Source organism: Struthio camelus, chromosome 3, assembly GCF_040807025.1.
Source record: "Struthio camelus isolate bStrCam1 chromosome 3, bStrCam1.hap1, whole genome shotgun sequence".
NCBI lineage: Eukaryota > Metazoa > Chordata > Aves > Struthioniformes > Struthionidae > Struthio > Struthio camelus.
In genome coordinates, this window is record NC_090944.1 from 17,221,742 (window position 1) to 17,244,318 (window position 22,577).

Here is a 22,577-nt window from a genome sequence, read left to right on the forward strand (position 1 = left end):
CCATCCCTCATCCCACCATAACTTCTGTCAGCTCTTGTCATTATTATCTGTTGCATCCAGCAGTTTTTCTTGTCACATCTGGTGGGTTCCTGTACTTTGCTCAGTAAGCCAAATCTCAGAACAAGACCCAGTCATCTGCATGAATATCTTAATAAGGTTACAGTTCTAATTGCTGTTATCAGAAAACTGTTACCACAAATACACACACACACACACATATTTGCTTTTGACTTCATTTCTATATAAGGATTCTTATTTCATTTTATTCAAACAATTGTAATAGTGATTTTCTGCTAGGCTATTGGCATATGTTATGCACGATTGCTGGAATGACTGGTCATCTAAGTCATACTAAATCGTTGAGCAGCTATTTTAAAACAGGACAATCAGGAATGACCGATAGTAAATAACTTCCTTTCTGATACGAATTTTCAGACAATTGACTACTTCAAAAATACTTTCAACGATTTCCAATTTGCTTAGCCCTCACCTACAATAAAATAACCTATATTTGGAGCCACACAATTTTAATTAAAATTTTGTTTTCTTATAATTTATCAAGTTTATTTGCCAACAAATTTTATTCACTGTCTTCAAGATCCAAAAATACATGTCATTATAAGTTTATATTAACTAAGATTTTACAAGGAGCCTATATGCACTTGGACAGTTATTACATGATCGCTACTCGCTTTTAAACATACTTAACCATTAAAGCAGTAGCATTTACAGTGACCACCTCAAAAGTAAATTATTAAGTGAAAATTTTTCCCCTTCATTAGTTTACAATATTGTTCTTCTAAGTTCAGGTAGTTTTTATTATTTATCACTCTTCATGAAAACACATATATTTCTATAGCGTCTGAAGACACCCCTGAGGGAAGGAGCAGCATAAGCTATTTACCTTACAGACATGAAAAGACACAGCTGTCATCCTAAAAGCCATCTTGGGTTTTGTTTGCTTTTTTCTTTGGCAACACATGTCTTTGTTCATGCTAAGCAATATGTGAGATCAAGAATACTCCAGTTTTTTCAAATGAGTTGGTGTGTGTGGACTCAGCTCCTCCTAGTCACCCAACATACCCCGCTTGCCTTACTTGCTAAACTAGATCGGATTTTAATAATTTGAAACAGGAGACAGACAACGGATCTTTAAAGCATCTCCTGAGATTCAGTACAGAGCGGGTATCTTATAACTGAGTCAGACAGCATGCAGCTCGGCTTATAGTCTCTTCTACACGCAAAACAAACTGCGCATTAAATTGGGAAGAACAACAGAATTTCACAGTGGGAATAATGCATTAGATTAAGATGATGCGTAATCGTAGATGTGTGATACTGTGCTTAGGAAAAAAAATGTTTTAAGAGAAAAAGTACTAGACAAAGGTACTTAAAGAGCTGTTTATTTTCTTTATCTTTTACAAACAGGTGAACAGGGAAAAAGAGGCTGGTAATCTCCCTCAAATTAATTTTCAGCCGAAAGTTCTCTTGCATTAAGGTGATAAGTAACTTGTACTGAATTACTACACAAAAAGTTAACTATCTAAAGAGCTCATAAATCTAAGGTTATCTAGCAAACAAGAACAAAATAGTGTTTGTGAAGTGAATAGCGATAAGAAGTGTGCAAGTGCTATAAGCCAAATAAGTCACTCATCTAATGTAAGAGACTGCAGAAGTTGAAAACTGTTAAACTCCAGAGCAATGCTTGAAGTGCAGAGTTTTTCTTTCTCTTGTTTGGCAAAGCTTTCTCTTTGCAAGCTACTAAAACATTCTCTTTACTGATGATTGTTCCTAAACTTATTTTTCTTCTTTTTTTCTTAAATCTGACAAACCTTACCTCAGGAAGAAGGATGTGTATTTATCTTTCCTGTTTGACTGTACAAAAGAGTTACAACCTTAATTTTAGAAAGGTAGGGCTGGCACAAAGAGGTTTTGTAGGACCTCATGTGAAGTGTAGCTGCCCAACTGCTATTGTATCTGTTCTACACACACCCTCTTGCCTTTATGTTCCCCACCTCTCTTTATAGGACATTTCTTGTTCCTGTTACCTGCCGGTTGCCTTGTTGTCCATTTTTATTTGGATATGTTTGGTATGTGACGGGACTGCTGAAAATATTGAGAGACCTGAGGTGATGGAGCTTGTAGATTAGATAAAGACTGTAGAGCCTACTACATGGTTGGTACCCGTGTTCCTGAATGCTGGTGATGTCCTGAAATTCTGGAACTCCCATTGGCCTGAGTGGTCAGCGTAAACACAAAAAGCACTTTCGTCATGTTACGTAAGGTTATGGTTTTCTTTTAAAAACCGCTTAGTGGTTCCTACCCTCAGCTTTTACTTTCTAAATGGCCTCAATGCATTATTCCCCTGAATGGACTCTGTCATTGACAACAGGTTTATGTTTCCTCAGTATAATTAGATCTCTTTCTAAGCATTTCCTTCTCAGAGACAATCATGGTAAACAGCTAACTTTCTCTGTATATCTTAAAATGCTAGAGATAGCAAATTTAAAGAATAGTCTTAGAGGAAATAGTAGGATAAAAGGGTCTTTTACACTGTCTGGATATCTTCTTCAGTCTGATTCTTCAAAGTATGAGTCTTTAATTTTCAGTTCAGCTGTAAGCCACATGTCATGACCTTGCTAAGTGGGTGGAAATCACAGGGAGACAAATAAAAAAAAGAAATAAGGAAAGAAGCGGAAGGAAACTACAATTGCAGTAGCAAGGACAATGAGTAGTTCAAAAGCAAAGTTTCTATTAGTTCAATTGACAAATGTCCTTTTTTTCTTACCTGAATGTCTGACTGGCGTATCCCATATGAACACCAGACAATTCAAGTGCTTCTGTTGAGTAATTGAAAGATCTGCTTATTAAAATCCCTAGATTTCCTACTTCTTTCCTTTTTTTCTATTGCTGACTTTTCTACTGGATCTATTATTAAATCCTTAGCTTTTAAATATCTATGTTTGGGCACTTTACAAACTTTCACAGTCACTTGGGTGTATTGTAAAATAGATACTATCTTGCAATGATATTCACATAGCACAAAATACTGAAGGATCTGTCGTCATTTACTAAGATGATATCCTTGGGCACCATGCTGGCTTGCTCATTGAATGAAATAAATACAGACAGAAAGATCCTGGCCCTGCAGGTGGGTGTGCACTGTTCTACCTAAGTCAGTAGGGCTGCAACAGATCTCATTTTGCAGGTCTGAGACAAACGGCCATGTGAATTGTAAGGCTGATCCTAACAAGTCTCTGCCACGTGTGCATACTTACACACAAATATTATCCTAACCAAATGAAGTATTTTATAAATATATTCAAGGTGGTATTTTATAGCCATTGCATTTTTGAAATGAAAATCGAACATAGCTTCTAAAGTAATGACTGTAAGTATACATATATGTGTATATATATATTGGAGCTGGTATATGCATAAAATTATGTTTCCCAAAAAAGAGATGGTGCTCTCACATAGAAAATTATGCTACTAAAATGACAGCAAGAATTTCAAAACTGATGATTTTAACATGTTTCTGTGACAGAGGATATCACTGCATTAATTTGCACTTTGAGCTACTTGTTCAACTACAGCCATTGTGTCTGCAAGAGAAAGAGCAGCAATATTGTGGATTTTGCCTTTTTATGCTTTATTTCTGTTTTATTTGGTGTACAACTATTTCAAAGCTCTGCATACAATCCACGTAAAGTCTTAGCAGGTAGCTCTTTCAAAAGAGTAGTCTGCACAGGGGAGGAAGACGTCCTAAGATATATTCATCAGATTAAAATCCATCCACGCGTTCAGGGGAGTGCAATGAAAAAGCAGAAGCCAGCACAGCTCCAAGTCATGCTACTTTAGCAAAGGACTCCTCCAGACATCCAGATCCTCATACAGACCTTCCAGGTGATAATTTGCCTCAGTTCAGCTGACGGCAATCCCAGGGCACCAATGACGGGGTAGAGCGTGTTGGAAACTCCACCCTGAAGTCCACTCTAGCCCCAAGCCACAACACCTGAAGTTACAGGTTTAATGATGCAGGTAATGCTGAATACTCCCACAGTAGGCATAATATTTAGCGTTTTCTTTCCTGTCAGTAGTGTTTTCTACACCTGGATTGGCAATATAATGTTTTCTCTCTGTCTCCTTCCCACGTTTACTTCCATAATTTATGGAAATCTGGGTCAGAAAGTAAATTTAACATGACAGAAGGGGACTTGGGGTCATGAAAAACATAAGCTAGACCCGGGATAAAAAGTCTGGACTATAAAGATAACAAATCCTTCAAACTTCTAGATAACTTTCATAGATAATTAACATATTTAATCCTTTCCACAGATAAGTTTTTAAGAGCTTTGTTTGAAAATGTCCATGTAAACCAGAGAAATTTCTTTTTTTGTTAATATTCTTTACAGACTATGACTGATCAATCAAACAGAAGTTTAACTGAATATATTCCATGTTCATACAAAGATTTTTGAATTTCTGTGAACAATTCAAATACACTTTAAATAAATATACATCCACACATATATGTATGTACCTACGTATATTGCAAAACATAAATTTTCCCTCAAGGTTCTGCTGAGCTTTTTGCACTAAAAATATCTTTATCCAACCAACTCTTTTTCATTACAAGAGGAGTCTGCAGACAGAGGCAAATGGTGGTGAGCAGAGGTAGACTACAGTAATATGAAGAAAATATCTCTGATTCCCTGGATGATGGAAAGCCTGAAATACTAGAAGAAAGTGAAACAATAGTGATATCTAGCTCTAATGATCCAGTTTTCATTTACTGAAAATGAAGTTGGTGTCACTGTCCGCAAATTTTAAAAATGAGAAGAGAGATATAGTGAGATGAGGTGACCTGTTTGAAACCGGCCCTTAGGCTTGCAGGAGAACCAAATGGGAACACTCTTTACCTTTTCTGTCTTTGGCTTCAGCTTTTATCACTGTTTACTGCATTTCAGTATGTCCAGGTTGAAAGCTGAGAGAAAAAAATGTCTTTTTTGTTTCATTTTGTAACAATGCTGCTAAAGTTCTTCTAATTTCCTTCTTTGACTTTTTTAATGCTTTCTTTCTTCATATACAAGCATCAGCCTTTGCTAGGACGTTCTTTCTGAGTCTATAAAAAGTATATAAATGAATGAACAACAATAACATTATGTTTCATTATTCTTTGCCCTTTACCACGTACAAAAAGACTCATAAATAAGTTACAGAGTGCAATGCTCATCAACATAGCCTCCAGCACTTCTCATTTGGAGTCTCACTCATCAAAGGGCATTCTACCACGGTGCAGGCATTGAGGTCATAGTCCAAGGGGAAGGGCTTTTCTTCATACAGACACAGGATAAAATTGTTCTTTGGCTTCTGATTCAGTGAGAAAAGTAGATTAAGTGGCATAGTGATTTTCATACTCTGAAAATCTGTGATGAGAAATCTGATCTTGACAGGTGATTTTTTTTCCTGTGGCTGAATAAGGTATTTGTGAAGATAACATGTTGATTTGTACATGTACATGTTTTATATGCATTCAAATAGCATAGCATAGCATATCAGATTCTTACTGGATGTAAATCAGTGTAACTATATCAATATACATCAACTTTCTGTAAAGTTGTTCAAAGAAGAGCTGCTATAAGGCATCTTTCTGCTCATAAATTTCTGCACATACACACATGCATGCACACATATATCTATATATATAAACTAGGTATTTCCATTTAATGCAACCTGACATTTATACTTTTGGCAAGTGTTATGGCAGGAATTATTCCCAACTGCTACTAAGAATTATTTCAGATGAAATCACCCTTGTATGCTTATGAAGAGGGAAAACATGGATGCTTTATACTGCTTATTGTCTTGATTACACTTTCCACGTTCTTTTCTTTGAAGTTTAGTGGGTACTAACAGACAGTAGATGTTGATCCCACGGCTAGGGACTTTTGGCCCTGTTGGTGCATAGCATTCTGTTTCCACTCTCAGCTGAGAGTCTAAACTTAGAAACAGTTTACATTCATACAGAAATAATTCTATAAGAAGATATAGCAAGATGCATATAACCACACAAGCTGCAGGACAGTGTATAATCAGATCACAGAGAGAACGTTCATATCATTATAATGTGATGTTCTGACATTCAGCCTATACTGGGAAGCAGGCTTGAATTCAGTCCCCCCCTGCCACCCCACCCCTCAAAAGTCTTAATTGATGCAGGACTCCACTGGATTGGATTCAGTTTTACAAAGACTTACAGACATATAAGCAGGGAAATAGTGCTTTGTCAGTTTTATTGAAGATATTAAGACCAAAATTACCAAATAACTGTATTTCATCAGGAGAAATTCTTCAGTTTGCTCATAAAACAGAAATAAATCCTTTGGTATTCACATATGCTGTTACTATCTACTTACTTCTACAATCACAATGCACATTAAGCAGGAGTGCTGGTATTGCACCTCATTCTCAAAACCTGTTGTGTTTTGCTGTTTGAGTTAGATATAGCACCTGATTATCATTTTAAAGTATCTTAATAGTGTCAATAGACTTCTCTGTAAAAAAGTGAAGAAATGTCTTGATTCCTTAGGGAGAGAGGAATGACTACAGATGATCTCTTATAATTATAGCCTGGATTAAACTCTATTAGTTTTAAGCATTTTGTTGCGGCAGACAAACCAGGGTGAATGGTACCTTCTGGAGTCCCAGGGAGAGAGGCTCTATAGAGAGTGATCCAGGTCTTAGATGGACCAAACTGACCTTTTCAATCACTTATCCTTTTTCATGGACCACAGGGGGAATTCATGCTAATGGTTATCTAATAGGCACCTCAGTCAAGGATCAAAGCATGAGAAAGAATGAATCAGGACCTATATTTCTCTCTCTATATATTTTTAATATAAGCAATATTTATTCTCTGGAAGAGGGAGTGTGTCTGCTAAGCTAGCAGTGATTACAGACGTATTTGGGGAACTTCACATATCACTCTTCACCTTTAAGGACAAGGAGAGCCTGCTGCTTTTCTTATGACGGTGACTCGTTAAACTGTTCTTCATTGCTACATGGAGCATCTCCCCACAGGAAGCCACCCTCTTTGTACTGCATAAATTCTTTTGATTTTATTGTTGAATGTGACTTTATCAAGTAGTTCTTGATATTTCAGAGTATGTGCAGTATTATGCAGCCCACTGTATTCTTCTTTGTTGCTTTTTGACTTGTACTAATTTCCTAGGGCATTCATCAAGTTAGTTGTAGATTTCCAATCTGACTGCTCAGTTAAGACTTCTTCTTCATCTCGTGCTGTTACTGGTTCTGGTCGTCTTATTCCCCTGGGCTGATGACTTGCCTATGGTTGAGATTTTATTTATATTTTCCTATGTTTTTTTCTTATATAATGTTAAGGCTCAAATCTGTTTGGAGGAATTTGTACACAAGTGGAATTACTTAGCATCCAACCATCCAGCTCCGAATCTAATAATTAGAGATGAATGAGTACATGAGCACCCATGCTTACCTCAGGCTTTCTCAACCAGCAGAATAATTAACCAAGTACCTCAGGCGTGCTTGCCTTAAAAAGGAGAGATCTCCAGAAACATAGTGTTACAGTTCTGTAAGTCATCAAGGATGTTTTGCCTAGCTGAAAAATATACGAATATATTCCCCTTTCACTTTGAATGACACTTGGTTTCTACCTAATTGCCTCTTTTTCTCTTAGATCTTAATCATTTGCATCACTCTCTACAGAAAAAAAGATCAAAGATCAGAGGGTTAGAAGATAAGAAATAGATTTCTTAGCTGGCCCATTGTGATGTATAAAGAGGAACAAAAAAGTTGAGGCCTATGGGAGCTTGTCTCTCCCTTAGCATTAGAAATGCTAGGACAATGATGAGACAGAGTTTTACTGGTTTTAACTGTGTCATGAATAAACATAGTCTTCAGTAGGCAGAGCACCTTTTACAGGCACTATGTTCACTAAAGGAACCAAATGACTAGCTCATGAATTTTTCTTTATCACTCACTCTGTTCTTACATAGAGGACAGGATTAGAGAGCAAGAGAAGCATTATGAAAAAATATTAGAAAAAAAGTGCAAACAATTTTATCCATTATAGTTCTGCAGTATTGTAATATTATTGAATTTATTAGTAATCTAGAATAAAATCTTAAATTAATATATGTGTACACAGGTCCCAGATTTAGTGTGTGTCTATGCATGTCTCTCTCTCGGTACATATAGTTGTTTAGTTTGTTAGGAATGTTTCACTGCTTCAATCCATGTCTATGGGACATTAGTAGATGACACAGGTTGTGTTTTATGTGTCCACATCTGCTTCTCATAATTCACAGCTGGGGTTATGATAGATGAGGGTGTCAGATCAGTGTTTGAAAGCAGTCAAAAAGACAAATCAAATTACAATAGTTATTAAGAAAGGTAAATAGAGCAAATAATTCCACTTTATAAATTCATAGTTTGACCGTGACCTGAGTAGTGCGTGCAATATACAATAGAACTGGAAAAAACTCAAAGGATAAAAACTGTGATCACAGTTGTATGGGACTGCTTCTTGTGTGCAAAGCAGTTGAATAGTCGAGGTGTATTCAGCCTGGAAAGGAGATGACCTGGGGAGATACAGCAGGGGCTTGCAAAAGGAGGAGTATGAGAGGATGGTAGGAAATGACCATTTGCTATATCTCCTAGTATGAGAAATAGGGTTCATCAGGTGAAGCTAGGAAGAAATAAGAAAATGAACTTATTAAGATGTTTCTACGTTCAACTGATTGTTGACTTGTGTGAATAGGTTGCCGAGAGAAACTGTGATATCCTTGAAGATATTCAGAATCGGACTGGACACAGACCTGAGTGACCTGCTTTAGTTGTCCCAGATCTAAGCAGGAGGAGGTTGGATTAGACGATCTCCATAGGTCCCTTCTGACCTTAGCGATTGTGTGATTCTGTGAAAATTTCCGTTAGATAATGTGGATGAGGAAGTTCATTTGATTTCAAGGTGAAACATAATAAGTCCTTGGAAGATAGATCGATTGGGAGATATTAAATAGACAAAACAGTTGGAGGTTGGGAGACTATTAGAGAGAGACAGCATAATGATTATACATGCCTGTCCTGTCCTAACTCATCCCTAGAAAACCACTATTAAAGTCAGACCTAACTGAGTTAGACCTAACGAGGAGGGAGGCTCATATCAAGTCCTTCAGTTAATATTATGGCCCTAACACTCCCCCTCCGATTCTGGGAAGAGCTAAACAAAAACAGGCAAAAGTTTTCAGAAAATGGGAAAAAGAAGCTAAAGATGAAGACTGTACCTTGAAACTCTCATGGAGTGAAAAAACGTGGCTTCAGGATGGAGAATGGTTCCCCGTAAGTGGTGTTTTCACAAGTATATCAAAGACATCAGCCATGACTTCAGTCACAGCTTATGGAAATTGTTCTTTCTGGCAGATTTTACATGTCTTGCCTGGGTCTTCAGTCTCTCTCAAGATGAATTCTTCCATTCTTACACTGGAGGTGGACACACAGGAGATATAACACATACGCGCATCCTGTATAGAGCAACTCCTCATCAGATAAAAGGACAAGGTCTGTCACATGCTATTGGACAAAGAAAAGGCAAAATTTCCTCCCTTTGGATTAGCTGTTCCGCACAACAGGGAGATGAGAGGTAAAACTTCTGGCTTTTCTAGCACTGCCTTTTCAAGCGGCCACGTTCCTTGGCTGTAGGAGGACTCCGCTCATGTGATGAAGTGCTGTTGTTATGACAGTACAATGAGGCACAGTGTAATTTATGGGGTTTCTTTCTTCTTGGTTTCATGACTTACTATAAAACTTTTCATCTTATTCTCACTGTCAGTGGTAGACTGCGAAGTATGTTTATGTGCGTGCAAGACAAGAAAGAGCTGCCAGATCATGAAAATTCTTGACTTAGAGGTCAGTATGCTGTCATATATACTTTATACTGAATATGCACCTCAGAGTCATGCCTATAAGTAAGGTAGACCAAATACGTTGTGCGCTTGAACAGCCACTGGTGCACTACCTATTTTCCACCACTGACATTGCAGATATCCTACCCAGCATTATCTTAAGCATCACCATCTCATCTTCAGTAGCTGTTATTTCAGTCAAATCAATGAATCCTTGCTGAAAGATTTTTCTGAAGCTGTCCACATGGGTCCAACCTATATTTATTGTAGCCATCTTCAGACTAGAGGACGTTTAGCAGCTTTATTAATACAGATTTATTCATGCTATTTATGGGTCAGAATTAAGAGGAGGCAAATAACAAAGATAAATGTCATGTAGCACCTTGGTCAACCTTGCGAGAATGCACATGGGAAGTGTTACACTGGAAGAAAAAACAAAAAGAACAGGTGAAACCAATACTACTTTGCAGATTTTTTCTGTGGATTAGTTAGAAGGGGATTCACTTTAGTCATCTAAATCTGGTAGGAAATATTCATTCTAAGATATATCTTTAAGATAACTGGGTTAAAAATATTCCAGAGAGGGAAGGAAATTAATTAAGGGGATTCACATCTATCTTTGAAATCTCTTCAGCTTCATATTTATGGAATTCCTTTACTGACTGTTAGTAGATCACACTTCCTGTTTTATTTTTCCTGATTAAATAAAACGTTAACAACATTATGCCAGAACATTCTGAAACTGTTCAGAAGATGTGCAGAAATCCTCAGAAACCTTTCTTTGTGTAGGTTTCTTCCTGCTCAAACCTTCCTGCTCAAAAACTGACGTTACCACACTGGTAGCTGCTGTCCAAGAAGTGTAAAATGTTTATAACACATGGCTTGAGGTTTCATTGACAGCTGATTTTCTATCTTTCGAAGGACTAAGACATACGTGTGAGTCAACATGAGATACTTAGGGCCAGATTTACAGTTGAAATGAATTGGCACAGTTCCAATGACCATGATTGCACCACCTGAAATTGTACAGGCAAGTGCTGGGCAAGCAAATAACAAAGAGATATGAAAATGTCATTATTGCACTGGCAGCTGAATATTAGGCTGCTATTTAGTGCAATAAATCAACTTGTAAATGATCTTCATTGCTAATTGCTCTTATCTTTGAGGCTATTAGTAATGTAATATTTAATTTAATTTTTTAATAAATTAAAAGTTTGGTAAATAAATGATTTAAGAATAGACTAAGCCTTGTAAAGCAACTATGAACAGCTTATAATCATTCATTTTGTTTTTTACTTAAATGAAAGTCTGGAAATGAAGACTTCGTCACTGCAGAATAATAATAATAACAGCTAACATTTGGCAATCAGTATACAGCAAATAGCATAGAGGAAGCTGCAGAGTCCTGCCTGTGTTTTCTGTGAACATCAGTTTTCTCTTCCCACTATTACAGAATATAATCGTTCATCCATTCAGAGAAGTTACACAATGCTTTTTTTTCTATTCCCTATTGTCTAATAATTCTAGAGCGTTTTAGTCAACATACAGTTCTTGCTGGTCAGAAAATGTAACTTCAAAGGTTCTGGAATAAAGCCGTAGTGGTGGTCAAAACCAGACTGCTCTTGTAGCTGTGTTCCTTACAGTGATATTGAACACAATCAGAGACAGGATATCTACAGCACACCATTTTTAGAAAGCTATTAAATATTACTATTTTGGAATATTTTCCTTAAAATAAATGTAGGAAAATGTGGGTCTTCCTGGATAAAGAAAACAATCTTTTCAAGTTCTAGTCCCCTCTCTAGTACTGCTCTCAACGTAAATTTAATTTGGACTTCATGAACAGTATGATATATTTTTAAAAGATAAATGTATAATGAGAAAAGATTCTGATCATCAGTAAAATCATTTCTGCAAGTCATACCATTTACTATAAGAGATGATTTCAGCTTTCTACAGTACAGTACTCTGTAGGTGTCAGTGTGCTTTTGTAAGCCACCCTCTGTACAACGACCGAGCCTAACAAATGATAATGACAGCCTCAGATGACCACTCCATACCGGTATAAAATAGTGGAAGAATATTCATCAGTTTCTGCACATTCCTCAGACACATGGTAGAGTATCTGATGAAAGCATAAGAGAAAACCTATATTTCTCTCCTCCAAGAGCTTTGGGCCAGGGTGCTGAACTCAACAGTAGAAGACCTGGCTGATTTAGCTCTGTTGAGGGTTCAAGCACTTGCCCTAGGGAGAGTCTAATTAATAATAGGAGATAGAACAGCTACAAGAGGACAGTTATGCAGTTTAGACCAGTCTGCCTGCTGAAGCTTTGCTCTGCAGCTTGGGAAAACACCAAAGCAGGGATATTGACTGGCTGGCATAACCTCTAAAGTAATCCTGAGTGTGGCTTGCATGTGTTAGTTTTCCTTACTATGAATTTGGGAAGGTCAGGTTTCATCCCAGGAGTGAATGAGACTGTTTTGAAAGCACAGCTTTTTTGCAGGGAAGGACAATTGGTTCCCAACTACTTGGAATATGAAAGGAAGTTCCACTTAAGCGGCATATTTGCAGATTAGTATAGAGAAGATTTTTTGTGTGTGGATGCATCTAGTACGGGTAAAATATTTAAGTGTTTCTTCTTCATTGCTAATTTAAGTAAGAATTGAGCCTTCTTTGGGATGCAGTTTCCAGTTAATTTTAGAGCTCAGTTGATTCAAGCACCTTCTAACTTCATGAAAAACAATCACTACAGCATAGAGATCCTATCAATCATAGCGAAGTTTGCATGCTTATTTAGCTAGCTTGTAATTAAAGGCAGCTAAAAATATCATGCATGAATAGCAAGTTTCTTCTTTTTTTATTTAGCTCATCTCCTTCAGAGAGAAGACACACGTCCCATCAATCACACAGTTGGTAACTGAAGTCATTATCACTAAAATTAAGGCAATTATATACAAATGAATATTAATGAATCTTCCAGTCAAAATCAGGGTCAGTTCCCAAGAATTTTAATAAAAATATAGAGAACTCCTCGTTCCCATTTAATCTTTTGTCAAATAATCAGTACAGAAAAGGGTATACCTTTTGTATTAAGCTAACATTGCATATATCATGATTTTAATGAAATTAATAGCAATATTTTTCTGGTGTGGTGCAAAGTGATGTGTTAATTAACATTGCTCTCACAAAAAAGTGACATAATGTTACACTGACTTAACTTTAAAGTTGTCACTTCCAGTTGCCACTAGATCTGTTACTAGAAAAAAAAAAAAGTTAGTGCATTGTATGTGACCAGATGAGAGAAAAAAAAAGACTATATTGTTTTGAGGTCCCCCCAAAATTATATGATCTGATCTCTCCCAGATCAGTGTCTGTGTCCCCTACAGCTCAGGAAAGACCATCAGTTAACATCACCTCCTGTCTATCTCAAATCACATTTACTTACAGTGAGGCTGATGTTAGCAGGAAAGGGAATCAGTCATAATAGCTTTCTTCAAAGTGCTTTACCACGTGTCTTTGGGAACAGTCTCAGTAGCTTTAAGGTAGGTTGTGGCACCTGTTAACTGAGCACAGGCACACAGCACAGCAGCTGAGGCAGGAACGGTAGATGCAACTGCATCTCAGTCAAGTACGGAAGTGGAAGGTAAGGTATTTGCCCTGCACTTGCAGGCCAATGGCCTTAGGAAAACTTCCCGGTTATAACTATTAGCCTTTCACTTTTATTAGAAGTAAGATAATCCTTCAGAGCATGATAAGGATCTTTTAATTTTCATGTATTTGTCTATTTGCTGCAAGTGAAAACCACTGTAGCGACAGCAGAGATGAAGGCGTGCATTTCTACAACTCTTTCCCTCGTCAGCCCAATTAAAAATGGAGAGATTGAGTCACCTGTCACTGAAATTCAACCACCTCTGAGGTGAAGTGTTCAAAAAAGACGAGAAAAATCTGCTCTTGATTTTGATCTCCTTTACACCAGATTTATTCTTTTGCCTAACCACACGAGCAGATGGAGTCACTGCTACGCTGGTGTACACTAGAATGAGCAAGATCAGATTCAAGCTCTTTATTATTATAAATATAAGGGGCAATTAGGTAGGCAGAATGTAATCACTCAAGCTGATGTTTTGTTAAATATAGGAGTGAACAAAATAATTGTTTAGCTTGTAAATCGACAGTCCTTTGCTATTCTGAAATTACCTTAAACTCAGCCTTAACGATAGTCAGGAGCACATTGCAAGGATCCGAGAAGTATATACCTGCAAAGAAATCATGTTTCACATTTAATTTTCAAATTAGGAAAAACCTCAGGAAAATCAGTACACCTTCATTTTGAAGTGTGTAAAATGGAGATGGATTTGAGAAGTTTACATGTTTTCATTCTTTACTTCATGCTGGTTAAAGTAGAAGAGTTATCTGTCTTGAGCATCATAACATTACCATACCATGTCTACAACAATCTCAATTGATTAAAATCCATGGACTGGGAAAAAATGTATTGATTGTAAGTTGCTAAAATCCCAAGAAGAATTGCAAGTGACTCATGTGTGTTTATACTCCTTGAAAACATAAAATGGGCAAGCACTTTCTTTCATTTAACCTGATAACAAAATAAATCATAGATAGATGTTTTGTTTTATAATAATTGATTGCCTTATTCAGTGAAGGTCTCAGGTATTCTCAGCTCATATATATATTGTCCCTCTGAAAGAAACAAAACTTCGTTTTTAAGGTAAACAGCTGCTTATAAATATTGCATATGACTCAGTCCTGCTGAGGAACACTTTCAAGCAAATAAAACAGCCACAGATAAAAAAAAAAAATTGAGGGCTAGGTAAGCAGCAGTGGAAGGAAACAATAATTTCATAACAAATCTGAGGTTCTAGTTTCATAAGCATTTATCTTGGCATCAACGTTTGGTTGTGCATCCCCCAAGCCTCACTGATTATCGCTGTCTCATCTCACTCCTTCAGATGAACCAGTGAAATCACTGTTAAGTGTCACACTGTGAACAGCATCAGGGAAACTAATTCAGGTTAAAAATACCCATCATATGTTGCTGTGTTTTGGGGGCTTTTGCTGTTGGAAGAAATGATTGTGAATGTATGGCTTATTTAAACTTGCCCTGTGCTCTCTGTATTGCTTTATATCACAGTGAGCAGGATGTTAAATGTTAGTGTTCCAATTAAGTAGTTTTATAGTCATTTCAGATCAAGATAGACTAAAGGTGGCCACAAAATGTTTACAGTCCCAGGATAGCTTTCTAGGGGTCAACATCTTTTTCACATCCTAGTTCAGAAAGAAAAAGTGTTAAAAATACAAATTACACTGAATCAGCATAAATATCATTAATATTATTGTTATTATCATTAGTCTTCTTTATGACAATACTTTCTTTTATTTTTCACTTTTTAAAATTTTTATTGTGTTGTAGTGCTAAGCAAATCTCAAAAATAAAATTAGAAAAAGCCTTCCACTTCAAAATATCATCGAGAAAAAGTTAGCCAGTTCCAAAATGTGTGCCTTGATTATTTTTTTTTTTTAACTGGGAGAGTTGTTATAACTGACATTTATCTATAGGCAATTTTAGTTTTGGCACGCTATGGCTCCACCCACCTGTAACTCCTATGTTCTTGTGTTTTATAACACTGTCATGGGTCTGTGACTGCAGTTACTTTTGAGAAGTGTCTTCACTTCTAATGAAATAGTTGGCTTGTCATCTAGTCTGACAAGAAGATAGGGCAGCACTTAGTCAAGTAGCATTCACCGGGGCCAAGGTTATCGACACAAGGAATTATTGGATAGTAGTTGACATGTGACTACTTGTAACACTGAACATTTCCTTGTGGGTTTGGTCTTTGTGTCTTCTGGTCATCACCTCCTATTTCCGTAATAGTAGTATCGGTAAGGATTATTGGGAATGACATCCTGAGCTACTGAATTCAGGCTCTGCTAAGGTAAACAGCTACACGACATAATCCTTTTAGAAATGTTTTTGCTTGATCTTCAATTTTTTGTTTTGCTACTACTTTGTTAGATTTTTTTTTCTCATTTTGAGCTTATATTGGATCATATCCAATTTACATCCATTTGTTCTTGTGTCACCTTTGCTCAAATGCTTCTTTCTCCTAGTTTTTTTCTTTATTCTTTTTTTGAAAAAAAAAAAGCCAATCTTCTCAGATTCCACCTCGATAAGCTTGACAAAATAAGTTTCACTCTTCTCCATAAAGGAGTATCTATGCTCCCTCTCTACAATATCCTAATGGCACTTCAGTGCATATTTTCAGGCCTGTTTCATCTTTCTTGCACATGGGTAGGTAACTGTCCATAGATTTGGCCTCAGCAGTGCTTTGTTCAATGACACTAATATTGGAAATAACAAATTCAAAAATGTGAGTATTAAAAAAATGCTTGCCTGGATCATTTGTGTGATCCTCATCAGAATCTACTATACCTATCAGTCTCGAATTTTAGAACCCAGATCCTGATGTAGTATTATAGTGGCGTGCTTACCAATGCTGTATGTGCAGGCGAGATCCCTTCTGTTCTTCCTTTACTCGATGCTTCCCTTGATATCTGGGTTAGCTCTCCATAATCCCTTTTGCTTTCTCCCCTCCTTTTCACCCTTATACGTTCTAGCCTTAGCTGCTTTTGCTCCTCCAGTGATGAGGAAGATATGCTATAACAGGATGAAATAACCATACGAACCAGCTCTCGAGAGCCCATGATGGTGCTCTTCCACAATATTACATCTGAGCTATCGCAGCAGAATAAGGTACTAGATGCCTATATGAATTCTCTCTGTACTTTCATTTAGTCACAGTGTTCTTCTCTCTGGCTGCATTTCAGTGGTAGACATGGAGCTTCTTCTACACATTTTATCAGTCAGATAAAACACTTTGGGATCCTGCTAGATGCTGCTAGATGAAAGGTACTAGGCAAAGTCATTACCATTAACTGCTGCAGCTCTCAGCTACAGCTAAGAACCAAGAAACTAAACCAAGCTGTTAGAGACCATCTTAGTACTGATAAAAGAAAATAGTTGACATTTGCTGCTGGCAGTTTTACTTAGAGATATGTGTCTGCTAGCCTGAGAAAGATATCATCAGCTGTGTGAAGTCTGAGAGATCTCAGAGGAAGCAGAAAGAAGAAAGGCCTGTAAAGGACTGAGGTATTTTTTCTGCGTGCTTAGAAAGGCAGAGTGCTTCTGAAATACTAAAACAACTAATGGGACTTACTGGCAGGCACTGGTGAAGGAGCTGCAGTAAAATGTGATCTTCCCTGTTATGAGTCATGACCTTGGATGTTACAGATTCTGCATGAGTAACAGTAGAGTTGTAAATAGAACTGTTTCAGATGCAATATTGGCATTGAATTCAACACAGAGAGGAACTGGTAGGGGTATGCATGGAAAAAGATCTGATTTGTCCATGTTCTATCACTTTTGAAAACACTGATGCTGAACCACATACCAACTTGGCTCTCAGTCTTTAAAATACACATCAGTTCCAGAATGATATACATAAAGAGAAACTGCATGTTCCACATGCAAAGAAGAAAACATGTAATTAAACAAACATGTTGGGAGAGAAGAAAACACTGAATATTTGCTCTATATCTATGTTACAATGCTGCCTATTTTAAACTCATACTTTTGTTTTCCTGACATTCTCCTATCCATTGCTGGAGGGATTCCCATGCACTCACTTCAAAATTCCCAGGAGAGGCGTACTACTGAACCTCAAAATTGTCTGGATTTCAAGGCAGCTCAGAAGGAATCTCAAAAGTACAGTTTTTGAGATGGGGCAGGCATGCCTTTTAATGCTGCTTCCGTATCAGTCAGCCTGTGCCACGGTTTTTTTGTGTGTTTTGGAGGCATCTCCTATGCAGGTTGTAATTGTGCGTTCCTCACTGCAGGCCGTGACATCTGGATAAAATATTACATGTCTTTTAGGTGTTCTTCCAGGATGAGGTCCAAAGGTGCTCTAATAATTGAAGAAAGGAGGAGGATTTGCCCTCAAGTATCAACCATCACAAGAGTACTGAAGTAGCCACTCCCTGGTATGGTAACTTTTTTCTTTTTTGTTTTGTTTTATTTGACTTTTGCTTTCTATGTTCAGGATAAAGTCTTCTAGCCTAAGGTAGGTGGAGTAAATGACCAAGGGCCATGTGTCTATTTTCCACAGAGAAAGTTTTGGGGACAAGATTAGAGTATATTTTACCTGTACTGGCTCTCCTTAGTCTAAATTTCTAATTTTAAGAAAAATGTAATGGAAATAATTGCATCCAGGAAGATCATCATTAAAACTATCAGGCAAATAGATCCCACTATAGTAAAGCATGTGAACACGCACTTAACTATAAATACATGAGTACATCTTCCCCTCTTTGCTGGAGAACTTCTTTATTTTGTGCTTTATTTTGAGGATCTGTGTAGCTACACTGAAATCAAATACTGTAGTGAATTGGAGCCATAAATTTCATTTATTACAGAAGTCCCACTGCAGTGAATGGCACTACTAACATGAGTAAAGACAAAAGGTAACAGCTTTTAGCATTAAAAATTATTTTGGAGATCATAGCATGTTTTAAACATTGAAGAATATGTAACCTTCATCTCCTTTTCAGTAAAATCTGCTAATAAAGACAATGGCAAGAATCTAGAATTTTGAATTTTCACTTCAGCATCTATCGGGAGTCCATCTTTTCTTTAAAAAAAAGCGTAGATGTAACTTTCATGAAATGAGCCCTGCACGGGGACCTACGGAACCACTATCTAGTGCTTTAAAGAGGTATTACACTAAAACAGGATCTCATTACAACACCTTTACAGGGAGCTGGGAGTTTGCTCAAGAACAAAATCGATATTTATGTTCATCATGCTTGAAAAATCATATTTTAAAAGACTTTTAATGAAAGACAGTCAGTGACCTTTTAGCTGTTGCACTGCTATTGTGGGAATGACTTTTTTATTTCATTGTAATAATTATGTTAGCAGCTTCTACTTTTTTATTTTTTTTAATTGGCAGTAAGTATGATTAGGAATATAGTAGCACCACCTGAGGCGCAGCAGCTGCCGAGATGCTTTTTCAGTTCATAAATGTAGGGTCAAATTTAGCCTTCCTGTGAATGACAATACTTTAATTGTCTGTTATTTACTGTAAGTTAAGTTCAGAGAATTTGTTCCATACTAAATAAGAAAAAAAAAACACAGTCCCACAAACGATTCACAAGTCAGGAAGCTAGTTTTGCAGTTCTTATTTATGTTCTATTTAAGGTATGCATCTAATTAATTTAATCCCTTCCAAATTACCGGTGAAGAAGGCTAAAAGTCTGTTCTGACCTTCATATATAGGTATTTCTGAACAAGCACTCTATTTTTCAGAAGTGTTGAATACCCACAAATCCTTGGAATGAAGAAAACCTTGTAAGTTGTATTTCAAAATTAGTTTTTAACTTCAGAAAAGGCTTGCAGAGGCTTTCTGAACTCAGTAAAGGTGCTGAGTAACAGTGCATAGTGCATTGCCAAAATGGTTAGTAAGCAAGATATTTATTGCAGGAATAGATCTGATGGTGAGAGCTGTCTATATGAACATGAGTATGGTGCTGAAGTGTTAAGTCAGGGTACAAATGCAGTTTAGCTAAGTGAGTCAGATTCATTACACGTGTAATATTAGGGTATACTGCCTAGAATATCACTCTTTCAGGCTCAGCTGTACAGGCTTAGCAAAACAACTGACTGAGTACATCATTTAAAAATGCACAAAACTGCTGAGGTCAAACGGGAGATCAGCCTGTTTTGGCTACTCTACTTTCTGCCTTAAACAAGCATCCTGTTGTTGTTTTGCATGCCTCCTCTTGGGCATAGGTTTTGGTACTTAATAGGGACATACAGAACAAGCATGGTGTGCCTGCACCTGAGGGCTTGTGTGACCTAGTAAAGATTTTTGACCATTCATATTTTCAGGGAAAATAGAAAATTGAAGAATAGAGAGCAACTGGATGAAATCCCTGCCAAGTATATAGAATGGTTCCCATTTTAGGCATAGGAAAATGAAGCTTGTGCCTGTTAAGTTACCTCTGGAAATCAATGATGCACATTTCTGAGGTGTATAACCTCAGTATTGCTGCAACTCAGTATTTGGGTTAGGGTTTAAATTAGCGTGCAATTTGTTCTGCATAGCGCTACCGGTAAACAAGAATTAAGCAATGATTAAGTTACACATTTTTTCAGATGTCAGAGGTTAGCAAAACACAATTATTTTTTTACTTTTGTTTTGTTTGCTATTATCCTTTAGATGCCTCCATACTGTCCACCTACCAAATGCTATTTGCTGTTAAATGGAACCGTATTATTAAACAAACAGACCCTACCAATTCATTAAATAAAAGACGAATGACTAGTTTTCAGAACGTAGATCCACTGTAATTTTGCTTCCTATGAACAGCACAAAGCCACGATAGCTGAGACATTATTCAAGTTGTCAGACAGGCAATTCTCCTGTTGAAACATTATTTTAATCAAACATTAGTTAATTGAACATTCTCCTACAGATTCATTAATCTAATTTTTATTTTCTTTATAAGTCAAAAACCATACAGACTATGACAAAGTCAGTGATTATTTTGTCATATCTGAATTTAATTCTTGTACAGTTGGGCAATGGGCAGAAGATCAACACAGTCAAAATACTTCTCTCTGTCTGCTCGTTATGTCAGAAGAGAAAAACAGTCCCTGATGTCCTTTGTTCTCATTGACTTGTAAATTGTTATAGATGCTAATTACAGAAAGAAACAGCCCCAACCATAGGGCTGAGAATTTGGGAAAAGTGGTGGTGAACTGCTAACCAAGTTCGTGGTTTTGTTTCATCTACTTTTTTTTAAGGTCCCACTGAATTCCCCAATATGGTCTGCTTAAACAAACTTTCTTGAAGTAAACAGAAAATTTAAAGGGAAAAAGTTGGTAAGATGTATTTATAGATGCAGATATATAGACATATTGTCCATGTTATATGGGAATAAAACACTGGGTTGTTGCAGTGTCAGGTCTGTGACAATAACATTTATTTCATTTTCTCTTCTGCATCCTCATTCTCATTTCTGTTAAATCACAGTAGCAGAGGAGTTTGTAATGCTACTAATATTGGTAATAGTGATATCTTAAACTCTCAGCAGAGTGTAGAACATCGCTATGCGCTATGCCCTATATAAATCCACAGTGCACCTATGTCTTGCATGATATATACTGTTCTGGTACACCTATCTGAAAAAAGATATAATAAAAAAAGTACGGAGGAGTGAAAGAAAGATGATCAGAAATATATAACAGCTTTCATAAAAGAAGACAATTAATAGACTAGAACTCCTCAGTTTGCTAGGAATATGAAGAAGGCATTAATCACATTGACATATTGAAAAGGAATAAGAACAATTATTCACTATTTGACACAATACAAGAACCAAAGACGACCCAAAGTATTATTAGGCAGAGAGTTTAACGCAAACAAAAGGAAGTGCTTTTCTCACAGTGCATCATTCAGCTGTGGAATCCATTGCATAGATTGCTTTAGGAGCAAACGCATAAATGAGTTTTAAAAGGTCAGACAGTTTCACTGAGAATTGGTCTGGTGATGGGCGTAAAACATTGCTCAGATGTAATCACTGTCCCAAACCACTAAGTACCAGAAGCAGGTAGGCCGTATGTGAAAAGAAGGATTGATCTTAAATATATGTAGTTCTTTCTTATTGTTCAATAAGCCTCTGTTACTGAGCCATTCTCAGAGATGGAAAACTGGGCTAGATGTATATTTGTTCTAACTCGGTAAGGTTTTTTTTAAGTTCTCCATTATTTTGCTACTCAAATAGATAGTATCATTCCCAGCTATCTTGTTTGATTAGGGAAACACACATCTAGTTGAATGGCAACTGCCTAAACTGAAGTTTGGTAAATTGGAGATGACATTATTGATAACAGAAATGTTTGGAAGAAGTAGCCCAATTGAGGCACACTTTCCATCAGCAGAAATCTCCCCTTCTACCAAACCTTTAGGCTAGCAGAGAATATAAAGTAAAAAGTAGAAGGAAAAGAGAGAGACTGCAGATGAATAGGGTAGATTAGTTCAGATAGGGACTGGCTGGGAGTTAGTGCTAGCCCTTAGTTAGATATTAGAGAGGAGATAGGCAGGACTGAATTAAAGACAAAGAGGAAGATAGATAGGGACTATGTGGACATTTAAGTTCCGTTAAGCTGAGGCTTGCATGTACAAAATAACGGATTAATGTAGCGTGTGGAAAAGCCCCTTCAGATAGAAAACCAAAGTGCTGGTATTCAAGATATAACAGTTTTCTCATTGAAGGAATGGTGCTAACAAGTCTGGAAAGAGAAGCCTTGTTTGATGCTTGTATTAATAGTACTAGCTCAGTGTCAAGGCTATACAGTAATTATATGAATATATAATTTTGTTTCTGGTCCTGAGGCCAACTAGTATGGTCTAGCCTCTTTTAGCCTCTAAAACAGAGGTTTCTGGACCATAGTAAACGGAATTGTGCCTGGAAAAAATCTATGAAAGTGAAAGGTAGCCCAGGCCAAAGTGTACCAACAGTCATTATGAGAATTTAAGCAGCATGAATAGTCAATT